At 39.2% G+C, this 14,074-nt stretch overlaps 1 non-coding gene and 1 pseudogene across 1 annotated transcript; both read right to left on the reverse strand.

The window, feature by feature from the left end:
• Positions 1 to 12,451: 12,451 nt before the first annotated feature.
• LOC146557960 (U2 spliceosomal RNA) lies at positions 12,452 to 12,562 on the reverse strand (annotated as a pseudogene).
• Positions 12,563 to 13,198: 636 nt separating this feature from the next.
• On the reverse strand, positions 13,199 to 13,281 carry trnal-uaa (transfer RNA leucine (anticodon UAA)). Its single transcript has one exon. It is a non-coding gene; the product is annotated as a tRNA-Leu (tRNA).
• Positions 13,282 to 14,074: the final 793 nt, after the last annotated feature.

A 14,074-nucleotide genomic window follows, 5' to 3' on the forward strand; every position in this document is an offset into this window, starting at 1 on the left:
ACTCACCGGTACCTGATTTTGGTTGGCTTTCCGTACCATTTTCTTGTATAGAAGTTTATGGTTTAATACTGTATCCACCTCTTTGCATTCCGGATGTTTCTTTCCCCATCCCACCATCCTCTGAAAATATTTTGGTCTAAACTCCGCCTTAGGTCCCTTATTTTCCCACCCTATCAAAAAACGGTATGGTATCGCCAACCAAAAACCATAGCAATATTTGACATTTATGCACATAAGTCTGTTTCAATAATGTACACACATTTGTATAAAACATTGTATCTAACTTCAACGGGACATTTGGTACCCCCTTCCCACCATCTTCTATTTCTTGATACATTTGTAGTCTTTTTACATACTCGTAACCCCCCCATATGAATTTAAATATCCCCCTCATTATTTGTGCTCTATATATCTGTGGCATCGGGAACACGTAGGCCAAATGTAGTAATTTCGGCACTACCTCACTCTTTATAACCAAAACTTTCCCCGAGATTGATAATTTTCTTACTTTCCAAAGACCCAACTTCTTTTCCACCGCGTTCATCTTTTCTCTCCAATTACAAAGCTCATCGCCTTCCTTGTTTCCAAAAGAGATTCCTAAAATATCCATTGGACCTTCACACAAAGTAAAATCACAGATGTTATCTCTTCTACCCTCCCATATCCCCAAATATTTATACTTTGTCTTCTCTTTATTTATCCTAGATCCCGTCGCTTTTTCATAAGCATTTAAAATTTCTATCACATCCCTTAGACTATCATCATCTGCCAAATATAATATCGTGTCGTCCGCGTATTGTGATATTTTTAAACATTCCCCCCGTGGCATCATTATCCCTTTCACTCTTTGGCTTTCCCTTATTGCACAGGCCAAAGGTTCAACATAAAGTACATAAAGCACAACAGATAATGGACATCCTTGTCTCAAACCCCTTGTTTGATACACCTTTTCTGTAAGAAATCCATTTAATTTTATTTTCGAGTTTATGCCCTTATATAAATTCTTTACCCATTTTATAAAGGTCCCTCCCAGCCCCATATACTCCATTGCCCTCCACAAAAATTCGTGATCTACCCTATCAAAGGCCTTTTGCTGATCCAAGCTCACACATATTGCTGCCAAGTTTCTATCCCTCACATATGTAAGTATATCTCTGTGTAGTTGCACATTCCAGGTAATTTGCCTCCCCCGTACCCCACACGTTTGATCCTTCTCCACTATTACTCCTGCAAGTCTATTTGCAAATATCCTACTCAAGATCTTATAATCCACACATAACATGGTTAACGGTCTATAGTTATCAAGTTGATGTGGGTTGCCTTTCTTAAATAATACGGAAACCACACCCATCTTCATACTCTCTGTCATCGCCTCTCCCTCCATGATTTCCTTAAAAACTCCCACCAAATGTATCCCCACCACCCCCCAAAGGGTTTCGTAAAATTCCTTTGTTAAACCATCTATTCCCGGCACTTTATTTGCCTTCATTCCTTTTATTACTTTATATGCCTCCTCTATTGTCACTTCCCCCTCTAGCCTTTCCCTTTCTTCTCCCGTTAGTCTCTTCTTTATTTTCTTCAAGAAGAAATCCCCTTTCCCTCCCTCTAGATTTTCTTTGCTGAACAGCTCCTCATAATATTCCTTCGCCACCTTTAACATATCTTCTCTCCCTTCCGTCATTTTCCCATCCTTCTCCAATTTTGTTATGACTCCCCTTTTTTCCCTACTTTTCATCTTTTTGAAGAAAAAAGCGGAACATTTCTCGTTCTCCTCATACTCCTCCTGTTTTAATTTATATGTTTCAGCCCTTGCCTTCCTCTCAAGTAATTCTTCCGATCTTCTTCGATCTTAAAATTTCTATTTTCTCGTCCTTATTTTTATTTTTTTCTTTTGTTTGTAGTGCGTAAGTATATTCTATTTCTTTTTGCAGCGTGCGGAATTCCTCATTCCTAGCTCTTGACCTTTCCGTACAATAATCCACTGTGAACTTTTTTATTTTATTTTTTACATCCTCCCACCAATCCAGTTTATTCATGTATAACTTCTCCGTCTCTGCCCATAAGGGGAAGAGCTCTGCAAATTTTTTCTTATATTCTTTTTCCATAAGTACTTCATTATTTAGTTTCCAGTAACCTTTTCCATAATCTGTTCCTTTTATCTCCACTTCCACCTCTACCATTTGATGATCCGTGAACAGTGCCGGTATTAGTTTTCCTTGCTTTATTTTGCACTTTTTGTCTACCAATATATAATCTAATCTACTTTCCACCCCTCTTGTATTCTTCCATGTGTGCCCCACTTGTTTCCCCTGTAGTGTAGCCATTGCATCTATCAAACCATATTTTTTTATGAAAGTCTTGAAGGGGAGGGAGGATTTTTCCTTCTCCAAGGTGCAGTTGAAATCCCCTCCCACCAGAATATTTTTTTTTGTCATAAAACAGGTATCCATTTTTAAGAGTAGTTCTCTTCTCAACTTTGGATCCACATGTGCGTACACGTTTATTATCCGGTTTTGCATTCCACTTTTTTCCACATCTACAACCATCACCCTTCCCTGTATTAACGTGTAACTTTCCTTTATCCTTATACTTTTGTTTCCACATAACACTCCGACCCCAGTCCCGTGTACCCCCCCTATACTCCAAGCCGATTCACCTCCTCTCCATTCCTCCGTAAAAAGGTCAATATCCCCCTCATCCTTTAGATGTACTTCTTGCAGTAGGCAAACATCAAAATTATAATGTAACAAAAATTCATAAACCATTTTCCTCTTTCGGGCGTTTTTAAGCCCCCTTACATTTAAAGTAATTATTCGGAATTTTCCCATATCTTAACAACAAAACCAAATCATTACCAAACAAAACCATGGGAATACGTTTATAATTAAAGTCCGGAGGAAAAAATTAAATAACTGCATTAAGTAACCTAAAAAATCTTCTTTTATTCCGAAATCCCCATTTTTAACTCTCCATATTAACTTGCGCCAGCAAGTTTTTTATAAAGGAATCTTCCGACTTTTCTTCACTTTCGGCCTCTTCCCCCGTATCCCCATCACTAGTTAAGTCACTTAAAGGCGTGTGCATACATTCAGTCTGTGTACCTCTCAGAACATGTCCCTCCACATTTTCCACCTCCTCGGTCCGTTCCTCTCTGTCCTCTCTACTTTTCATTTTAGTCTCTTCTGAAGAAGCGCCCGAGCTCACCTTTCTCCGCCTCTTAGCTGATTTTCTCCGAGGCTTCGCTACTACTTCCCACACCTGTCCGTCCTCCCCTTGTTTCTCTCTCTCGGCATCCAGTTCGCGTGGATTTCCTCCCTCCTCCTTTCTCTGCTCTGCTCCACCTTCCTTGCTCCCATCTCTCTCCTCATTAGTCTGATCTTCGGCAGCCGTTGGCGCCTCCTGTGCTCTCCTTTCAGTATCAGTTTCTGTGTCCGTTTTTCTATGATATCCGTCTTTAGTTCCAGATTTTGCCGCTTCAGAATATGACCTTGGCCTAGTACAGTCTCTTGCCATGTGCGTCTCCGAATCACACAAGTGACATTTTCTAGGCTCCTTGCAGTCTTTTGTTATATGGCCTATCTTTCCGCAACTCCTGCACCTCATTTGTTCGCAACTGTCCGCATTGTGTCCGGTGCTACCACATTTTCTGCACGCTTGGGGCTGCCCGGCATACACTAGGAAGCCCCTATCCGCTCCAATAGAGAACACCGCGGGCGGGTGGCAATACCCGTCTTCGGTGGCCATATCCACATTTAATTTGACTCGAAATTGTCTTTTTCCGGTCCATAGGCCTAAGCCATCCTTTATTTTCCGCACTCCTGGTAGTACTGTAACGTACCTTCCCAAGAAATACTTAATAGTCTCTTCAGAAACCCATGGGTTGTACATATGAACAGTTAGGATCCTATAATCATTTCTGTACATAGGGGTTACCATGTATTTTCTCAATTCTTCGTTTTCTTCTCCAATACACTTCCTTCTCACCTCCTCCGCGCATTCTCCCGTGCAAAAGGTTACATCGTAATGTTTACTTGCCGTGCTCTGCTGAAGGCAGTAAATTTCCTCAGGCTGTATCTTTAAAGCCTCGTACAGGATCCTCCGTCCAAAATTAATTCCGTCATGGATTTCCTCATCTTTCTCCATCAGCTCGAATCTCAAAGTATTTCTTGTACCTTGCATCCATGCATTCCTCTCATAGAAGTTGGCCGATGATGCCGCCATCCTGCATTGCTTCTCGCCTTATCACTGATAAGAACAGATTTTTTTTTTTTTTTTTTTTTTTTCCTTTTTTATTTTTACTTACAACACCATCTTACATTTCCATTTGCTCAACATTCCATTGAATGCTTTTCATATTTCACAAAAACATCTTTTACATCATTCATAATAATCCTTCCACCTGTCCTTAATCGTGTCTATTCCCCATCTTTGTAATTCATGCCGATATATCCCCTCAAATTCCCTCTCTATATCCTTTATTGTTCCCATCTCTTTCCATTCATACCCCCCCCTTATATACCCCTGTCTTGCCCTCCATATCTTAAGTTTTATAATTGATAACAACATACAACGTATTTTATTTTCCTCCTTCTTTTTATCCTTAGGCCTAAGATAAGTTATTTCCTCATATGTCAAAGCCTCTAGTCCCTTATACCTCCTCTTCATTCCAGCCCATACCTTTTTTGCATATTTGCACCCCCATAGGACGTGTTCAATCGTTTCTTCCTCTGTGCAATTATCCCTCGGACATTCTTTTAACTTCCCCAAATTATGTGCATACATCGTAGTCCTTACAGGTAATTTCCTATGTAGGTGCATCCAATTAAAGTCTTTCAAAACATTCTTATAACTCTTATCCTGTGCGTATTCCCAAACTTCCGAACTCACTATCCCCTGGTTGTAGTTAGCATTCCTCACCAGTTTTTTATACAGAAGTTTATGATTTTGTATTGTATCCACCTCCCTGCACTCTATATGTCTCTTTCCCCACTTAACCATCCTCTGAAAGTATTCTGGTCTTGTCTCTGCCTTCGGCCCCTGATTTTCCCACCCAATTAAAAACCGGTATGGAATAGCTAACCAGAACCATAACAATATCTGACATTTATGAATATATGGCTTCTTTAACAGCGTACACACATTTGCATAAAAAATCGTATCTAACTTTAACGGAATGTTCGGTACCCCTTTTCCCCCATCGGCAACCTCCTGATACATTTGTACTCTCTTTACGTACTCGTAACCTCCCCATATAAAGTTAAATATTCCCCTCATTATTTGTGCTCTAAATACTTGTGGCATCGGGAACACATAGCCTAGATACAATAATTTCGGCACCACCTCACTCTTTATCACTAACACCTTCCCAGTAATTGTAAGCTTCCTCATTTTCCATAGTCGTAATTTCCTTTCCACCTCTGCCATCTTCCCCTTCCAGTTCCAAATAGCATCGCCCTCCTTATTCCCAAAAGAAATTCCTAGAATGTCCATAGGACCTTCACACAAAGTATAATCACAAATATTTTCCCTTCTACCTTCCCACGTCCCCAAGTACTTATATTTTGTCTTTTCCTTATTTATTTTTGATCCTGTAACTTCTTCATATATTTTTAATATTTCCACAACTTCTCTTAAACTGTCGTCGTCCGCTAAATATAGTATAGTATCATCCGCATATTGAGATATTTTCAAACATTCCCCCCCCGGCATCATTATCCCCCTCACTCTTTTATTCTCCCGAATCGCACAAGCCAATGGTTCAACATATAATACATAGAGTACCACCGATAACGGGCACCCTTGTCTCAACCCCCTCGCTTGATGAACTTTTTCCGTGAGGAACCCGTTCAATTTGATTTTTGAATATATCTCTTTATAAAGGATCCTCACCCACCTTATAAATTGTTTTCCCAAGCCCATCTTAGTCATTACCTCCCACAAAATTTCGTAATCTAGCCTATCAAATACCTTTTGTTGGTCTAAACTTACACAGATTGCCGCCATTTTTCTATCCTTTACATATGCAAGTATGTCTCTATGTAATTGTATATTCCATGAAATTTGTCTCCCCTTCACCCCACACGTTTGATCACTTCCCACTATATCCGACATTACCCCTACCAATCTATTTGCAATTATCTTACTTAAAATCTTATAATCTACACATAACATAGTGAGCGGTCTATAATTATCAAGTAAATGAGGATTCCCTTTCTTAAATAATAACGAAATCACACCCGTCCTCATACTCTCCGCCATCTCTTCCCCCTCTAATATTTCTTTAAAGACCTCCAACAAATGTAACCCTATCACTCCCCAAAATACCTCATAAAATTCTTTCGTTAATCCATCTATTCCTGGTACCCTATTTACCTTCATTCCCTTTACCACCTTATATGCCTCTTCCATCGTTATTTCCCTTTCCAGAAACTCCCTATCTTCCTCTACTAATCTCCTCTTTAATGACCCCAAAAGAACATCTCTTTTTTCTGTCCCTACTTTTTCTTTTCTAAATAAATCCTCGTAATATTCTTTTACTACCCCCAACATGCTTTCCCTCCCTATAATCTCCTTCCCATCCTTTTCCAATTTCTCTATAACCCCCCTTTTATCCCTACTTTTCATCTTTTTAAAAAAATATGCGGAACACCTTTCATCTTCCTCATACTCTTTCTGTTTTAATTTATATGTTTCTGCTCTTGCCTTCCTCTCTAATAACTTTTCTTGCCTCACCTTTAAGTCTTCAATTTTCAAATCTACATTTTTTTCCTTCCCCTCCTTTTGTATAACATAAATATGTTCTATCTCTTTTTGTAACATATTAAATTCTTCTTTTCTACGTTTAGATCTATCTGTACAATATTCTATCGTAAATTTTTTTATCTTGCATTTTACATCCTCCCACCAATCCCCTTTTTTTCCATAAAGTTCTTTTACTTTCACCCATAAAGGGAAGATCTCTAAAAATTTATCCCTATAATCTTTTTCCTTTAACACCTCATTATTTAATTTCCAATATCCCTTCCCGTATTCCATCCCTTCTATCTCCAAATCCACCTCTACCGCCTGGTGATCCGTGAGTAGAACCGGAATCGTTTTTCCCCCTTTAATTTTACACTTTTTATCTATCAAAATATAGTCCAACCTACTCTGTACCCCCCTTGTATTCCTCCATGTATACCCTACTTTTTTCCCCAGAAGTCTGCCCATAACATCCGTTAACCCGTATTGTCTTATAAATGTCTTTAATGGGAGAGAAAATTTTTCTTTTTCTAAAGATACATTAAAATCCCCTCCCACTATAATATTTTTCCTTGTAATAAAACAAGTGTCCATCGACAAAAGGAGTTCTCTTCTTTGTTTTGGATCCACATGTGCATACACATTTATTATCCGGCTTTGGACCCCGTTTTTTTCTACATCTACCACCATCACTCTTCCCTGTATCACCGTATAACTTTCTTTTATTTTTATACTTTTATTTCCACACAACACTCCCACCCCTGTCCCATATACTGATAAGAACAGATTTTTTTTTTTTTTTTTTTTTGATAAGAACAGATTTTTTTTTTATTTTTACTTACAACACCATCTTACATTTCCATTTGCTCAACATTCCATTGAATACTTTTCATATTTCACCAAAAACATCTTTTACATCATTCATAATAATCCTTCCACCTGTCCTTAATCGTGTCTATTCCCCATCTTTGTAATTCATGCCGATATATCCCCTCAAATTCCCTCTCTATATCCTTTATTGTTCCCATCTCTTTCCATTCATACCCCCCCCTTATATACCCCTGTCTTGCCCTCCATATCTTAAGTTTTATAATTGATAACAACATACAACGTATTTTATTTTCCTCCTTCTTTTTATCCTTAGGCCTAAGATAAGTTATTTCCTCATATGTCAAAGCCTCTAGTCCCTTATACCTCCTCTTCATTCCAGCCCATACCTTTTTTGCATACTTGCACCCCCATAGGACGTGTTCAATCGTTTCTTCCTCTGTGCAATTATCCCTCGGACATTCTTTTAACTTCCCCAAATTATGTGCATACATCGTAGTCCTTACAGGTAATTTCCTATGTAGGTGCATCCAATTAAAATCTTTCAAAACATTCTTATAACTCTTATCCTGTGCGTATTCCCAAACTTCCGAACTCACTATCCCCTGGTTATAGTTAGCATTCCTCACCAGTTTTTTATACAGAAGTTTATGATTTTGTATTGTATCCACCTCCCTGCACTCTATATGTCTCTTTCCCCACTTAACCATCCTCTGAAAGTATTCTGGTCTTGTCTCTGCCTTCGGCCCCTGATTTTCCCACCCAATTAAAAACCGGTATGGAATAGCTAACCAGAACCATAACAATATCTGACATTTATGAATATATGGCTTCTTTAACAGCGTACACACATTCGCATAAAAAATCGTATCTAACTTTAACGGAATGTTCGGTACCCCTTTTCCCCCATCGGCAACCTCCTGATACATTTGTACTCTCTTTACGTACTCGTAACCTCCCCATATAAAGTTAAACATTCCCCTCATTATTTGTGCTCTAAATACTTGTGGCATCGGGAACACATAGCCTAGATACAATAATTTCGGCACCACCTCACTCTTTATCACTAACACCTTCCCAGTAATTGTAAGCTTCCTCATTTTCCATAGTCGTAATTTCCTTTCCACCTCTGCCATCTTCCCCTTCCAGTTCCAAATAGCATCGCCCTCCTTATTCCCAAAAGAAATTCCTAGAATGTCCATAGGACCTTCACACAAAGTATAATCACAAATATTTTCCCTTCTACCTTCCCACGTCCCCAAGTACTTATATTTTGTCTTTTCCTTATTTATTTTTGATCCTGTAACTTCTTCATATATTTTTAATATTTCCACAACTTCTCTTAAACTGTCGTCGTCTGCTAAATATAGTATAGTATCATCCGCATATTGAGATATTTTCAAACATTCCCCCCCCGGCATCATTATCCCCCTCACTCTTTTATTCTCCCGAATCGCACAAGCCAATGGTTCAACATATAATACATAGAGTACCACCGATAACGGGCACCCTTGTCTCAACCCCCTCGCTTGATGAACTTTTTCCGTGAGGAACCCGTTCAATTTGATTTTTGAATATATCTCTTTATAAAGGATCCTCACCCACCTTATAAATTGTTTTCCCAAGCCCATCTTAGTCATTACCTCCCACAAAATTTCGTAATCTAGCCTATCAAATGCCTTTTGTTGGTCTAAACTTACACAGATTGCCGCCATTTTTCTATCCTTTACATATGCAAGTATGTCTCTATGTAATTGTATATTCCATGAAATTTGTCTCCCCTTCACCCCACACGTTTGATCACTTCCCACTATATCCGACATTACCCCTACCAATCTATTTGCAATTATCTTACTTAAAATCTTATAATCTACACATAACATAGTGAGCGGTCTATAATTATCAAGTAAATGAGGATTCCCTTTCTTAAATAATAACGAAATCACACCCGTCCTCATACTCTCCGCCATCTCTTCCCCCTCTAATATTTCTTTAAAGACCTCCAACAAATGTAACCCTATCACTCCCCAAAATACCTCATAAAATTCTTTCGTTAATCCATCTATTCCTGGTACCCTATTTACCTTCATTCCCTTTACCACCTTATATGCCTCCTCCATCGTTATTTCCCTTTCCAGAAACTCCCTATCTTCCTCTACTAATCTCCTCTTTAATGACCCCAAAAGAACATCTCTTTTTTCTGTCCCTACTTTTTCTTTTCTAAATAAATCCTCGTAATATTCTTTTACTACCCCCAACATGCTTTCCCTCCCTATAATCTCCTTCCCATCCTTTTCCAATTTCTCTATAACCCCCCTTTTATCCCTACTTTTCATCTTTTTAAAAAAATATGCGGAACACCTTTCATCTTCCTCATACTCTTTCTGTTTTAATTTATATGTTTCTGCTCTTGCCTTCCTCTCTAATAACTCTTCTTGCCTCACCTTTAAGTCTTCAATTTTCAAATCTACATTTTTTTCCTTCCCCTCCTTTTGTATAACATAAATATGTTCTATCTCTTTTTGTAACATATTAAATTCTTCTTTTCTACGTTTAGATCTATCTGTACAATATTCTATCGTAAATTTTTTTATCTTGCATTTTACATCCTCCCACCAATCCCCTTTTTTTCCATAAAGTTCTTTTACTTTCACCCATAAAGGGAAGATCTCTAAAAATTTATCCCTATAATCTTTTTCCTTTAACACCTCATTATTTAATTTCCAATATCCCTTCCCGTATTCCATCCCTTCTATCTCCAAATCCACCTCTACCGCCTGGTGATCCGTGAGTAGAACCGGAATCGTTTTTCCCCCTTTAATTTTACACTTTTTATCTATCAAAATATAGTCCAACCTACTCTGTACCCCCCTTGTATTCCTCCATGTATACCCTACTTTTTTCCCCAGAAGTCTGCCCATAACATCCGTTAACCCGTATTGTCTTATAAATGTCTTTAATGGGAGAGAAAATTTTTCTTTTTCTAAAGATACATTAAAATCCCCTCCCACTATAATATTTTTCCTTGTAATAAAACAAGTGTCCATCGACAAAAGGAGTTCTCTTCTTTGTTTTGGATCCACATGTGCATACACATTTATTATCCGGCTTTGGACCCCGTTTTTTTCTACATCTACCACCATCACTCTTCCCTGTATCACCGTATAACTTTCTTTTATTTTTATACTTTTATTTCCACACAACACTCCCACCCCTGTCCCATATACTCCTCCTATACTCCATGCCGATTCACCCCCCCTCCACTGCTCCGAAAAAATAACAACATCCTTCTCGTCCTTCAAATGTACCTCCTGTAATAAACATACATCAAAATTATAAAACAACAGAAATTCATATACCATTTGTCTTTTTCTGGCATTTTTTAACCCCCTTACATTTAACGTAATTATTCGGAACCTCACCATTTTGTAGTAAAAAAAGGGGTATCTATACACCTAAGCAGAGGGCACTTAATAATTTTATAACAAAGAAACAAAGGAAAAAACAGATACCATCTCCTAGTTGTCTTTTTGATCTTCATATCCCCTGAAAAAAAGGAAAACTTTACAAAATTAGAGCCGAAAAAGAAAAAAAAGAAAAACCTCTGTCGTCCATTTTCCCCTCCCTTATTAGTCCATGTTGACTTGCGCCAGCAAATTTTTTATAAATGAATCTTCCGATTTTTCTTCACTTTCTACTTCTTCTTCTTCAACGTCTCCATCACTCGTTAAATCACTCATTGGTGTGTGCATACATTCAGTCTGCGTCCCTCTCAACACATACGCTCCCATCTCCCCTCCCTCTTCCATCCGCTCTCCTTTACCTTCTTTCAAATTAGTCTCTCCTGGAGGGACTCCCGAGCTCACTTTCCTACGCCTTTTGGCCGACTTTCTTCGTGGCTTAGCTGCCACTTCCCATATTTGTCCTTCTTCGCACTGCTTCTCCCCATTTTTCTCCCCCATCTTATCGCCTTCTTCTTTTCCTTGTTCGGCCCCATCCTCTCCCACCCCCCCTTCTTCCTCATTAGTCTGATTCCTTTCTGCTGGTGGCGCCTCTTGTGCGCTTTCCCCAATATTTGTTCCTATATCCGTTTCTTCATACCGCTCTACCTCGGTCCCTGCTTTAGCTGCTTCCGAATATGATCTAGGCCTAGTGCAATCTCTTGCCATATGTGTATCTGAGCCACATAGGTGACACCTTCTAGGCTCTTTGCAGTCTCTTGTGATATGGCCATTTTTCCCGCAGCTCCTACACCTCACCTGCTCACAATTGTCTGCATTATGTCCCGTACTGCCGCATTTTCTGCATGCTTGTGGCTGTCCTGCATACACCAAAAAACCTCTGTCTGCTCCGATGGAAAACACTGCAGGCGGGTGGCAGTATCCATCTTCCGTTGTCATATCCATTTTAAGTTTTACCCGAAACTGTCTTTTTCCAGTCCATAGGCCTAGCCCGTCCTTTATTTTTCGTACCCCTGGGAGCACTGTAACGTACCGCCCCAGGAAGTACTTAATGGTCTCTTCTGTAACCCAGGGATTATACATGTGCACCGTTAAAATCCTATAATCGTTCCTGTATAACGGGGTTACCATATATTTTTTTAGTTCTTCATTTTCTTCTGTACCACATCTCTTTCTCACCTCCTCCGCGTACTCTCCCGTGCAAAAAGTCACGTCATAGTGCTTACTTGCCGTGCTTTGCTGGAGGCAGTAGATTTCCTCTGGTTGTACCTTCAATGCATCATAAAGAATCCTTCGTCCGAAATTAATTCTGTCATGGAAATCCTTTTCTTTATCCATTAGTTCGAATCTCAAGGTATTCCTCGTTCCATACGACCATGTATTCCTCTCCGAAAAATTGGCCGACGTCGCCGCCATCCTACATTGCTTCTCGCCTTGTAACTGATAAGAACAGATACTACACTTGATCTTAGCCAAAAGGCCGATAAGAACAGATACTACACTTGATCTTAGCCAAAAGGCCGAGAAGCGATACCCACATATCGCACGACAGAAACGACTCATTCTGCTTACTGCAACTCTAACTCATGGTTACAATGAAGAACACAGTCGCCTTCTAACAAATGGTAGAGGACAGGTCGATGTTTTACTGACGTTTTACCTCCGAAACATCACAATATAACTATGGTCGGCATGTTTCAGTTTTTAAACGGCGCCACATATATGACGACACTTTAGTTTCTGAAACGCCGGTCAGCGCATGCCGGTTAATGAGATTCAAAATCACGTGGTCGCCTGCAGTCCAATCAGCGGTCGTTGAGACGGAGCGTCTTCAATTCATTTTTATAACTTTCTTGGCGTTATAATTGTTTTCATAATATGATAATTACATACTGTTAAATTTTTAATGTTTCTCCTCCCGGTAACTGTATTCCTGTTATGTCTGGGCTTTCCCTAATTGCACAAGCCAACGGTTCTACATATAACATGTACAGTAAGACTGAGAGGGGGCGACCTTGGCACAGACCTCTCATTTGTCTTTCATCCCAGCTTTTTTGGGGGTGACTGGGTGGGGGGATATTGCTCACAGCAAATTCCTAAAAACTCCTATTGATCATTGTTGCTCCCATAGATACATTTCAGTTTACCAGTCATGAGGCTCCAAATTATACCAGGAGTGGGGTTTGAACCCACGAGAGCATGCGCTCATTGGAGCTTAAGTCCAACGCCTTAACCACTCGGCCATCCTGGTGCATATATATTGTGCATGCGTGTTCCTTTAGGAAACAGGAAGATTGGTAGGAGAAAGAAACGTATTAATCTTGTTTGTTAGGATCATAGCCATAAATGGAGGACTCTTATAAAGTCCATGGATTTTCATTCACACATATTACATGAGGTATCTACTCTTTACACACTAAGGATCCACACTACCAGGGCTACGGCACACAGCTGTTTTATAAATCATCAAAACCAATACTATCCTAAGATTTATTATATACAAAAATGATCTGTTCCAAAATGTTTTCATGTAATCCTGAAAACAGAAAAACAATCTTCTGCACTATTAACCATCCACAAATGGAAACAACAGACAATACAGGTGATTTTAGCTAAAAAGCCAAGAAAAAATTGTGTGGTTTATTTTTTTTTCAAACGATGTAATTTACAGCCACAGAGGACAGAAAGCTGCAGTATGTAGAGAAAGAGAAGAGTTAAACCTATAATCAACATGAGTCCTTGTAGATGGCAGCCTCCGGTTTTTAAAGACTTCTATTGGTCTCTAGTGGACAACAGAGGTAACTGCAGGATTGGAGCCAGAATAGTGTAACTGCAGTTCAAAACGACATATTTTTTTGATTTCCCATAGAAAGTGTGTGTCCAGCCACGTGTCAGTCCAAGTGGCAGGATTTAGTAATTGTGGTAATAGTTAAATGTAAGTCATTCACAAATATTAAGTCGCAAGATTTCAGTCTGACTAACCTTGGAAGATTACACGAAGACAATGTCCAGATATGCAGACGCACGCATATATCTAGCGTATA

Source organism: Mchenga conophoros, linkage group LG15 (genome assembly GCF_057382185.1).
Source record: "Mchenga conophoros isolate Kocher_MC1m ecotype Shallow Benthic linkage group LG15, M_conophoros_male_GT1.1, whole genome shotgun sequence".
Classification (NCBI taxonomy): domain Eukaryota; kingdom Metazoa; phylum Chordata; class Actinopteri; order Cichliformes; family Cichlidae; genus Mchenga; species Mchenga conophoros.